At 37.6% G+C, this 12255-nt stretch overlaps 1 protein-coding gene across 10 annotated transcripts in view; it reads left to right on the forward strand.

Annotated features, from left to right (window-relative positions):
* Nucleotides 1–12255, forward strand: part of HMGCLL1 (3-hydroxy-3-methylglutaryl-CoA lyase like 1) — a 205610-nt gene that overhangs the window by 39972 nt on the left and 153383 nt on the right. Inside the window, exon 1 of one of the 10 annotated variants that reach the window (XM_072832549.1) lies at nt 5698–5771. The exons of the other annotated variants lie outside the window; for them this stretch is intronic. The gene's annotated coding sequence lies outside the window, so the exon portion shown is untranslated. Of the gene's footprint in view, nt 1–5697; nt 5772–12255 lie in introns of those variants that run through there. 10 annotated transcript variants of the gene reach the window in all.

Below are 12255 nucleotides of genomic sequence, written 5' to 3' on the forward strand. Positions count from 1 at the left end.
GGTATCTACATAGATAGCAGATACTAAAGTAGATAGCTACATTGAGAAGGCCTAGGAGCCCATACCTGGACTCAGTGTGAAAGACTGCCATGTTTTATTACTGTTTCCTGCCCTCTGTCTGAATTAGAGGAGTGGTAGTATGCTTGGCATTTTGGGTCAGTATATGCCCTATAGAGACAGGGTTGCTATCGTATTGATCAGACTTCTTGGCACTTTTAATTCTATACTGAATGTTAAGCACTTTTGTTTTGTTTTGTTGAGAGGTCTGAGTTAAAAAAAAAATCAAAGTTCCATGCATTACTTCTATAATTTTTTAATATATTTGGAGTATCCTTTCATACTGTGAGAACTTCACTCATTGCTATAGTGGATCAATGTGATGTTCTGCAGAATGTCCAGATAGTTCAGGTCCCTTTAAATACATTAGGATACATGGTAGGAGAATTAGTATAGTCCTGAGAGAATTCTACAAATGTTTACTCTTATTTATCCCAAACAAGTGGGAGTTGTTTATGCTCTTCTATCAGGTATACAAAAGAGCACATCTGTCCAATCAATGGCTACCTACATGTACCTGAGGCAATGTTCATTTATTTTTGCAAATATATTACAACAGATACAGAAGTTACATTTGGGGTTGAGTTTGTAGAAGTCCATTGTCATCCTTCAAAATCTTATTATCCTTCTGGTTTTAGTAGAGGTGGTACTGGGGATTAAAGTGGGTTATGATGAGGCTATCACCACTGTATTCTTCCTATATTCTTTAAATATGTATTGGCAATAATCTCTGCCATTTCTCTCAGTTCACCCAGTGTACTTCTTTTATTTTCCCTTCTTTTTTTTCTTTTCTTTTCTTTTCTTTTCTTTTCTTTTCTTTTCTTTTTTCTTTTCTTTTCTTTTCTTTTCTTTTCTTTTCTTTTCTTTTCTTTTTTTTCTTTTTTCTTTTCTTTCTTTTTTCTTTTTTCTTTTCTTTTCTTTTCTTTTCTTTTCTTTTCTCTTTTCTTTCCTTTTCCTTTTCCTTTTCTTTTCTTTTACTATTTTGTTATTTCAGCTGAACAGGAAATGAGAAGAGTGGACAGTTTCAGAATCTCAGAAGCTTCCACTTGCCTTTCCCTGCTCTAGTAGTATTTATATTACAGGTCAAGTGACAAAAGTGTGGAAGCTATTAAAACTCCCAAATATGTCTATTTCAATTTATATATTCAGAGACTGGAAAATGGCCATAGAGGAAAAGGGTAAACAGGTTCTTGGAGGAAGACTTGTGTGCAGAAATTTGGTACTTTTGACTTAGTACCTGTGAGAAGTGGAACAAGTAGGAGTAGGCAGAGGAGAGGTGTAACTGCAGTGTGACACCAAAGGTCTCCATCCCACCCAGGTCTCTGGGGCTGGTAAGGTCCTTTGGAGTTCCATTCACTGCCTTACATCAGAGGGAGTGGGCAGTTCCTGTATTAACCACTCATTGGATGATCAGAGATCCAACTATGGGTAAAGTGGCTTTCTTTAGTTGAGGCAGTCCCTGAAAAAAGGCTAAATGAAATGTCGTCAGGTGCCAGAACTGCAGCTTCTAGGATTGTCTTGGTCCTGAAAGGGATAGCTTATGAGCACACCAAAACATGCATTAATAATAGCAAAATTTCCAAAGACCTAGATTCTACCTAATTTCATTATCTCTGTCTCTTGTTCTGCCACATATAACACTCAACAATTCATCACTCACAGATACCAAAAAACTGTTAACATGTCATGAGATAAGAGACACCATAAGTCATTAGTGTTTTATTTTCAAAGAATTTTTGGTGTATTCTCAGGGATTTTGGTTTTTGCCAATCAGAAAATACATACTGGGGATCCCTGGGTGGCTCAGCAGTTTAGTGCCTGCCTTCGGCCCAGGGTGTGATCCTTGGGTCCTGGAGTCCCATATCAGGCTCCCTGCATGGAGCTTGCTTCTCCCTCTGCCTGTGTCTTTGCCTCTCTCTCTCTCTCTCTGTGTGTGTGTGTATCTAATAAATAAATAAATAATCTTTAAAAAAGAAAATACATATTACCTAGTAGAATATTTTGATAAAGGGTCTTCGTTAAGATCTGAAAAATTTTATTTAAAGTTTGAATGGATTCTCTAGTCTTCTTGTGCTTAATAAAGAGTATCATAAAGCTGAGAACTCATAGGACCTCTCTGATGTGATTTCATAGTTTGCCATTGTTATCCAACCAACATGGCAAAACAAAAAGTAATGTAAAGCAATGTAATTAATTGCTTTTTGCGAATGATAATGGAAACCCAAAATTAAATAACTATTTAGAACAATGAGTTGTGGCTTCTTAGCCACAACTTGCCTTAGTAATAAGGCAAGTTTCTGCAGCAAAAACACTGCTATACCAGCTTGGGTGTATGAACTTTAAAACTTTGACAAAATTATGTATTCCAATAGTTTTCCTAAACTTTGTGGCTATAAGGTCATGCTGCTTGTATAGCTAGTTTAACATAGATAGTTGTGTATTCTATTATAAGCTACTGTTTTCAGAAATTTGTCTTCCTTTATGTTCTGTCTCCCTTTCTGATATTTCCCACACATTTCTTCTCCTAACTCTGGGAAGCGAACTAGGGGTGGTGGAAGGGGAGGAGGGCGGGGGGTGGGGGTGAATGGATGACGGGCACTGAGGGGGCCACTTGATGGGATGAGCACTGGGTGTTATTCTGTATGTTGGCAAATTGAACACCAATAAAAAATAAATTTATTATTAAAAAAATTTTAGAAAAATCTGCCAATTTTAAACAAGCTCTTTCAGAAAATAGGAAAGAGACACTTCTCTTTTTTTTTTTAATTTTTTTAAAATTTATTTATGATAGTCACACAGAGAGAGAGAGAGAGAGGCAGAGGGAGAAGCAGGCTCCATGCACCGGGAGCCCGACGTGGGATTCGATCCCGGGTCTCCAGGATCGCACCCTGGGCCAAAGGCAGGCACCAAACTGCCGTGCCACCCAGGGATCCCAAAAGAGACACCTCTCAATTCATTTTATGAAGCCAGCATAACTTTGAGGGAAGGGAAGGGAAGGAAGGGAAGAAAGAAAAGAAGGAAAGAAGAAAGAAGAGACAGATACACTTCTTCCTCAGTGGGCAAAAGCTTGGACATGCATGCCATGGAAGAGAATATCCAAATGGCCAATATGAAAAAAATGCTCAATTAATTGGTCATTGGGAATATAAATTAAAACTGCAATAAAGTATCATTACATGTACAAGATTAGATAAAAAATTTTAAAAACACAGAAAAAAAAAAGAAATTTGTCTTCCTAAAAAAATATTTCCATGATGAAACTTGGTGTATTAGATGACATATCACTTTTTTTTCCTGGGAGTTGGAGTTTTTCTAAGTGTGTATGTGTGTGTGTGTGTATACATTTTCAATCAATATGGCTGCTTTTTGGATTTGTAGGAGCTAAAAACAATCTTAGTGGTTAAATAATATATATATATGTAATATATATATGTAATAATAATATATATGTAAAATATATTTTTATATATTAGCAAAGACATTAAGGAAAAGCTAACTTTCCATACTTAAAATATTGCAAGTCCAACGTTTTCTCTTGGCTTTCTAATGAACACTTTTATTACTGTTTTAAACTTTAATACTGTGATAATGATAATAGTAATGAAAAAGCTATAGATGATGTTGGCTAATTTTTCATAAAGTTTATTTTATTAAATTGCCATAAGTGCAAGAATAAATCATTTTTTAAAGCCATGATTTTTTAAAAAAGATTTTATTTATTTATTCATGAGAGACACAGAGAGAGAGAGAGGCAGAGACACAGGCAGAGGGAGAAGCAGGCCCCATGCAGGGAGCCCAATGTGAGACTTGATCCCAGGACTCCGGGATCACATCCTGAGCCAAACAAAGGCAGACGCTCAACCGATGAGCCACCCAGGCATCCCAAGAATAAATCATTTCTTAAGCTAAATAATGTAAATAATAGCCACCACTTAAAGAAGCATAACTGTGTATGCAAGATCTCATGCAATGTATCCATACATTGAAGTTTTTCTTTTTTTAATTCTTTTAAAATCATCTTAATATATTCACTGGACAGATTATAGAATGCTCGCATTAAAAAGGACTATTCTTGATTTCTTCAATTTGTTTCTCCTTATGTTTCATCTCACTTTTATTTCTATTGATTTCCATTCATGTTTCATGAACTTAATTATGTTAATATTCTGTATTTTCAATCATACACTAATTTATAAGTTATGATTTTTTATTAATTTATAATAGTTATGATTTTATTAAGGCATTATAATGAATACCTATTAAATATGTGTGTATATATTTATTGCTCCAGACACTTTTATTTATTTATTTTTAAAGATTTATTTGAGAGAGAGAGAGTGAAAGCAGGGGAAGGGGCAGAGGAAGAGAAAGAGAACCTACAAGCAGACTCCCTACTGAGTACAGAGCCTGATTCAGGGCTCCATCCCAGGACCCTGAGATCATGACCTGAGCCAAAACCAAGAGTCAGCCACTTAACTGACTGAGTCACCCAGGTGCTCTACTCAAGACACTTTATTTTTAAATTTAATTTTATTTAAATTCAATTAATTAACATATAGTATGTAATTTGTTTCAAAGATAGAGCTTAGTGACTCATCCGTTATGTATCACACCCAGTGCTCATTACATTATGTGACCTCCTTAATGCCCATTACCTAATTAAGCCATCCCCCCACCTGCCTCCCTTCCAGAAACTCTGTTTGTTTCCCATAGTTAGGAGTCTCTTATGGCTTGTCTCTCTGATTTCATCTTATTTTTCTGTCCCTCCCCTGTGCTTATTTTGTTTCTTAAATTCCACACATGAATGAAGTCATGATAATTGTCTCTGACTGACGTATTTTGCTTGGCATAGTATCCTCTAGTGCCATCCACATCATTGCAAATGGAAAGATTTCATCTTTTTGATGGCTGAGTAATATTCCATCACACACACACATACCATCTTTATCCATTCCTTTGTTGATGGACATCTGGGTCCTTTCCATAATTTGGCTATTATGGACATTGCTGCTATAAACAGTGGGGTGTGGGTGCCCCTTCAGATCACTGTTTTTATCCTTTGGGTAAATAACCAGTAGTGTAATCACTGGGTGGTAGGGTCAAGACACTTTTAAAAATGGTATTTATTTAACAGGGAAATGAACTTTAGTGATGCAACTGTTAGGAGCCTCATTCAAAAAAAAATTTTTTTAAGATTTTGTTGAGAGAGAGAGCATGAGCAAAGGTCGAGGGGAGAGAGGAAAGCAGGCTCCCCACTGAGCAGGGAGTCCAGTGCAGGGCTCTACCTTCTGGGGATCATGACCTAAGCCAAAGGCAGGCACTTAACTAAGCCACCCAGGCACCCCCCCTCATTTTAAAATTTTTAATAAATTTAGATCTTATGCTGTCCATCATTCTATATTTCAATCTGCTGTATTGGCAGATAGTCTTGCATAATATTCTGCTTTTTTGTAACTGCTCTTATTTAAGTGCTCATAAAATTTACATATTCCCAGAAGGAATTCATATTTAATTATGCTTTATATCTACAGTGACACCCAGCATTAGTTTTCCATTTAGTACCTAGAACAAATATTAGTATGCATACATAGAGAAGAGTGTTCACATTTTTAGAGCTTGTTTTTAATCTCTGTTAAACATTGACCCAATGCAATTGGGAACAAAGTCCTGCACACATTCCCCTTTTCCTTTTGGCTGTCAAAAATTATTAAAAGGTAAGTGGATACCTTCTTTACCTTTTGATTTTGTAAATTAAGATATATTGTTCATAAAATTTGAAGTGACTTAATAGTACATTACAAACTTATTTTTACCTCATTACAAGTAAATTCTTAAACTGCCAGAGATTGCTTTTGAGTCAACTTTGGGACATGGATATTCTGAGAGAAGGGTTTCAAATATCAGCTTTGTTGATTCATCCCTTCATCCTAGAAAGGCACTGGAGAGAAAATGTCTTTAGATAGCTCCAGAGGGCCAAGGTTTCCGTACATATCTATTTAATCAGTGATAATGCTTTATGTGTTTCTGACTATGTTAGGTTAAAAGGGAAATATCTAAGAACAAATATGAGAATGTGGAGGTTTTAATGTTACTACAAAATGGACTTTGTGCATATTTAAAATGAGATGAAAAAACTAGATTCTTTTGGAAAAGTGGACAATTAATGCTCCCTTAAAAAGTTCAGTTTAGTTTCAGAAGAAAATCCTACAATTTCTTGATTCAGACTTCTCATCTGTGTAGTGGGAGCATTTGATTTGGCTGGCATAGCAGTTCTCCGTGGGAAGAATACTGGCTATGAAACAGGATATGTCAATATTATAAAGACTTTATTTACACATAAAATTACTCCTCAGGAAATGAAGTGAGTGGAACATATAAAAATCTGTCAGGAAATTTCTACGGTGTTTTCTTAGAGGGGAGAAAAAAGCAGTATTTGTAGAGTGAATAGTAAGGAATCATCTATCACCATCAGGGGGGTTGATTGTATATACAGAAGCCACCCAGATATATTTTATGTATAAATATAAAAAATAAATACATGCACACACCTCATTAAGATTTCAGAGAAACTCCCATCAAAATATGCCTTCCATTTAATTTTATGTAAGATTGAAAATGTGAGTAAAGCAGCCCATTTATGTTCTGCATAAAAGAATGGTTCATTATTTCTCAACCTTAAGCTCAATAGTTTGTGGTATATTTAATCTCATCCTAAAGAAAACTAGAAAAGGAGCCAGAGAACTTAGTTGGGTAACCTTAGAAAGTCACTTAATCTCTCTTTCAGTTCTGCCTACCTCAAAGGGTAGCTTCACAGATGAAATGTAGATAGAAAAGTGCTTTGGAATAATACAGCAACGTGTAAATGCAAGATAGTATTGCTTTTGTTGTTCTATGAAAGTGAACCATTAGAAATCTGATACCAAATGTGGGCATACATTCAGCCATATAACATGGCTTTTTGAAAGCCTTGTTCTGGATAATACAGCTTTTGTTTTTCACTAGTATCCTCCACTACTCCACATTCAACAGGATACACTGAGCTCAGTAACATAGAGCTTTTAATGCTATAAAAATAAATTCAGACTTTAGACCTGTTCAAAGACTATGTAGCTAACTTCTACACACTTAAAAAAAAAAAAACCCTCAATTCCTTAGAACTATAAGTCTATAAGTCATTTATCAACTCTCATAAATTCACTGTAAAGAAAAAATTGCCATGGCTACACTGCCTCCCCTCCATCCCCCCCCCCCCCGAAGGTAGCATGCAGAGCCCTATGCCACTAAAGTATAAGCTTGTTATGGGCAGGGGTTTGTTTGTTTTATTGATTCATTTCTATATATCCAATAACTATAATAATATTGCTGATATATATTGAATAAATGGAGGGCCCACCTTTTCTAAATTTTAGATGTAAGCTTATTAATCCATTTAACGGACAATATTCAAGTGTTTAGTATGTGTCCATTCTGATGACTCTGAAGGGATCTTTGGTTTTGTTTTTGTTTTAAGTAGGCTCCACACCCAGCGTGGAGCCCAACATGGGCCTTGAACTCACAACTTTGAGATCAAGACCTGTACTGAGATCAAGAGTTGGATGCTTAACTGATGGAGCCACCCAGGTGCCCCTGATGACTTTGAAGGTTTATAATAAAAAATGCAAAATAGGCAAAGTGGTAATTTAAAGGCCTATTTTAAGATAAGTCTCTCTGGGATCATAGAAATGAAATTCATGAATTCTATTTGGGGAGGTCATAAGAGTCTTGAGTAGATGACTAATTGAATCTTAGATAATAAGAGTTTGTTGCTGAGTATTAATTGAGGTAATAAAGATGTTGAGCAGCAATTCTTTATGGATCTCTTGCATTTCTGTATGACTTATTAGCAAGGCATTGATTAATTTTCTTTGGAAATATCTTTTCAAGGTGTTTGTCTAGTAAGCAACTTGGGAAATAGAGCAAAGGGCAGGCATGCTAACTGCCCATTATGAAATACTCAGGTTCCCCAAGCACAGCTCCTGTCATACTCAGAGAACCAGTGTGAAGAAATGTTGTTGCTCTGACTACTGCTATTAATGTGAACAATAAAGCCTTTGTCTCTGATTCAAGAGCTGCATATCTTCTGCCAGCACCCATAATCTGTGGCAGGGTTGCTTATGAGCTAGAATGTAGGGTAAAATCTTAGTCCTTCACAGGTTGTGACAGATTGTTAATAAGAATGGTATAGAGAGGAAGGCACGACTTCCTGAAAGAGGAAGAATGAGAACTTTTCTGATGGATTAAAGGTATTTGAAGGAAGTCAGTGGAAATTGTTAACAGATATATTGACCAGATTTTATAGTCAATTGAGCAAAATATGGTCTGTTTTATTGTATGTTAATGATAAGAAATTGGGAAGATGGTGGCTGTCTGGTATAAAGGAAGCAGATTCAAGGGCTGAGTAGTGTCTTGGTTATGCTAACTTTCCTAGGGACAGGGGAGCCTCCTTGGCCATCTGGCAGTCAGTCTCAGGTCCACCTATTGTAACAACTAGCACTAAGATCAACACTATGTGGGCTGAAGGTTTTCTTCCCTCTTTCTGTCAACAGTTAGTAGGAGTATAGAAGGAATAAATTTGGCCAATGTTACAGAAAGAACCCAGGTAAATCATAAAAAACTTTAGTTCAGTTGGGAGTTGAGGGGTTGGGGTAAGTAATGCTTGTGATAGAGGAATAGCAGTAACCGGACCTTCTTACAGCTTAGCCTGTCCTGCTGTCTGTCTGCCAAAGTTAGATATAATTGGAGATGACAGCAAAAGGTCTCTAAGTCTGTGAATCCTGGCTGCTATACAGAAACTTTGGCCCTCTTGGGGAGATTTGGCTGGGATAGACAAACTCCTGTGAGGAGCCATAGATGAGTCAGTCATTGACTAGTATGGAGGATCAAACTGCCCCAGGTTGTGTTTATAGTGCCGAAAGGCAACATAGAGGAGAATGAGAAGGGAGCCAAAGAATTCTAAATGAATTTTATAGACAGCCTTGCCACTTTGTAAAACTCCCTTAGCCAATATCTTGTGACTGGATGAGGACTTAGAGATGTTATCTTGATGATGGATCATGTGCAAGTCCAGCCCATGTCAGCCAAAGGGAACAAATCCCATTATCCTGCTGGAAACCAATGCAGTTATATTTGCATTGGTTTCCCTGATGCTGGGTTCAGGGGTTCCCTAGGTTAAAATCAGCAGTGATAGTAATAATGATTTTTATGTGTAATGTAGGGCTTGTGTGTTTTCCAGATATTGCAAGTTCATCTGATTGAGCTGGTAAGGAGCTACTAAGCTACCCCAAATTGGGAGGAAATGTGCCTTATTGATATAGAACTGATCTCTCCTTCTGTGCCCCCAGATCATTCCCAACCTTCTTCTTCCATCTGCTTTAAGAAAAAAGATGGTTTTTAGTGCATAGTTTCCCATACATACTGAGAAACTTTGGGGAGAGGGAATACTCAAATGTTTATGGCTATCATATAAAGGCATCAAAGTCATCATCCTATTCAGTACCATGACAGTGGGGAGTCTTGTTTCAACTGATGGGGTTTGGGCAGTGTTCACAGTGGGAAAAGAGAACCCAAGTAACCTTTTGGGTCAATTCAGTGTACTGTTGTCGATTACACATCTGAACATATAGCAATAATTGATGAGTGATATGACTATAATTGTTGGTCCTATAAGTGCCAGAGGAGATCATCTCAAATAGGAAGAACTGCATGTCCCTATGATGGTGATTTTACAAATTGGAACTTTTAACACAGTCAGGCAGCCTCCACCTGGAGGTGCTGGTTAGGATTTTGGACCTCTCCCTGCCCTGGCATAGCTACCAGTTATCTTTTGAAAATCAGGTATTCTCTTGCTGTTGAATTTTAGTTGAAACTGGACACCTGAGCAGTGGAGGCCTTGAGAAACAGGCTTCTCTGGCCTGTTTCCATTTTGGGAGTTCAGCTTGGACCCTGACTAACAAGGTAGTACAATCTCAACAGGCCTCACTAATCAAATCAAAATGACATATTCAAGAAAGCAGTCAGCCTGTCCCCAGTGCAGTCTCAGCTTTGCACAAAAAAGGTAGCAGCTGCCCTCTGCTGCCCACCCCACTGCCTGAAGCAGAGTTACTAATTCAATGGTGCCCTCCTGTTCACAGTGCTTTTCCTGATGCCTTGGCCTGGCTGGCTGATGTTTTGGCTAGGCCAAAACCTGATGATGTCCACAGGGCTGCTGCAGTTGTAAAGTCTCTGTAGGAGCTGTACAGAACTAAAAATGGGTGTGGTCACTTTACCCACTCAGGAGCACTAAAGACTATTAATTTTTTTTTTCTTACTTTGGGGTTATGGTCAGTGCCCTAGCTTACTTGTCTGCCATTTGAACATCTACAGATTGACAAATCAAAGACATATGTTTGTGTGCTCTGCCTGTGGGTGTTAGGGATTAGGGAGCTAGCACAAATCCTGATCCTCTAGCTACTGCTATTGGTGTTACAAGCCTTTTTTCTCTCACCCAGAAATCTTGTGCTTTCCACCAGCATCTTTGGCAGGCCTTGCTAGTTAGCTTACAACTGCCCCATTCTTCATAATTGGTAACTATAAGGATATACTTCTAATGTAAATGGTGTAGGAGAGTTGACACTTATTTTGTCTATATAAAGCATAAATTAACTGCTTCTTACTGGCTTGGGATTCTTATTTAAGCAGTGATTCAGAGATGGAGGCTCTTTCAATTTTTTTTTTTTTTTTTTGTCTTTGTCAGCTTTCAAGTTTGCCATATTCCTCTGCATTAAGCTGGCCAAAGGGGAAGGAGCATGGAGGGATATGCATGGAATATTTCCATGGACCAACCCTAAAAGTAGTACATATCATTCATCTTTATATTCCCTTGGTTGGAATTTGTTCAGAAATAATTCTTATGTAGGGGAGAAATGCAGTCCAGGCCTACGCCCATGAAGAAGAGAAATGGGTTTGGTGGAAAGTCTTTCCTAAGGACAGAAGGAATTTCCAAACCAACAGAAACTTCATGTGTACAGACATGAAGGTGTAGAAGACATGATTTTATCATGGCTAAATTCAGAGAATGCATGAAAGGAGAGTGTGGTAGAAGATGAGAGGCTTGTCATGAATCATTTCACTTTAAGCTGATAGATCTCTCTGAAGGTCTGTTGGATGCTAAAAGATTTTAATCCTGGAAAATCAAGATTAGCAAGACTTTTTAGGGAAGTTATAGCAACAGAAAGGCTGAGAAAAAAAATGACAATTTTAATGAAGCCAGTGAGAGAAGAGTTTCACTAATATAATCAACAGGTAATTATTGAGCACAGTCTAAGTATTACGCATTGTGCTTGGTGGTGGGTGTATGCCAAAGTCAAACCAGTAATAAATGGACCACGTAGATACAAATGGTAAGAGAGAAGGTAAAGAATAGCATGTTCTGGAGAAATACCTGCGGAAAGGCATGCGGTGGGGAAAGTTATGAGATAGGTTTTGAATCACTGACTTCTATGTACTTGAATAGCATTTAGGTGAAATTTCTTTGAAGGCATTGTTGATGTATTGCTGCAGCTCCTTAGAGAAATCAATAGAGATAGTAATCCCTAGAAAAAGACTGGAAATCACCAAGAGAGGGCTCTCACATCATATATATTCATGTATGTGTTGATTGATTTGGTTTGCTGTTAACAAGGGTAACTTGTTAACTCTTTGAGCTTACTGAACACACTTTAACTTTCTTTTTTTTTTTTTTTTCACTTTAACTTTCTTATTTCTCAGATGCATGGCAGAGGGAATAGAGATACAAACCTAGAAAGACAAAAGAATAGTATTATATTCAAGAAGAAATCTAAAATAATATCATGTGAGCACATATATTGCTTTTGTTACAATAAGAAAGTCTGCATTGTGTGAATGGAGGTCTCAGTCCTTGGGTTCCCCATGAGAAGATTTGCTAGGGGATCTGTGCTGGATAGACCATCAGAAGGAAAGTAGTAAGCACAAAGCAGTTAATTAAAGCACAGTTACACTCCCAAGGTAGGAGAGTGGGCAGGTTCCCGGACTTGGAAGCGCCCCCAGGTTGTTCTTGGATTGGATATTATTGGGTCTCTCTGGTCTGAGAGGGACTGTGAAGTGCTGTGGGGTGGTCTCTAATGGGGGCTGCTTCCAATCAAATGGGGAACTCCTCCCACA

This window comes from Canis lupus, chromosome 7 (assembly GCF_048164855.1).
Source record: "Canis lupus baileyi chromosome 7, mCanLup2.hap1, whole genome shotgun sequence".
In the NCBI taxonomy this organism is placed as follows: domain Eukaryota; kingdom Metazoa; phylum Chordata; class Mammalia; order Carnivora; family Canidae; genus Canis; species Canis lupus.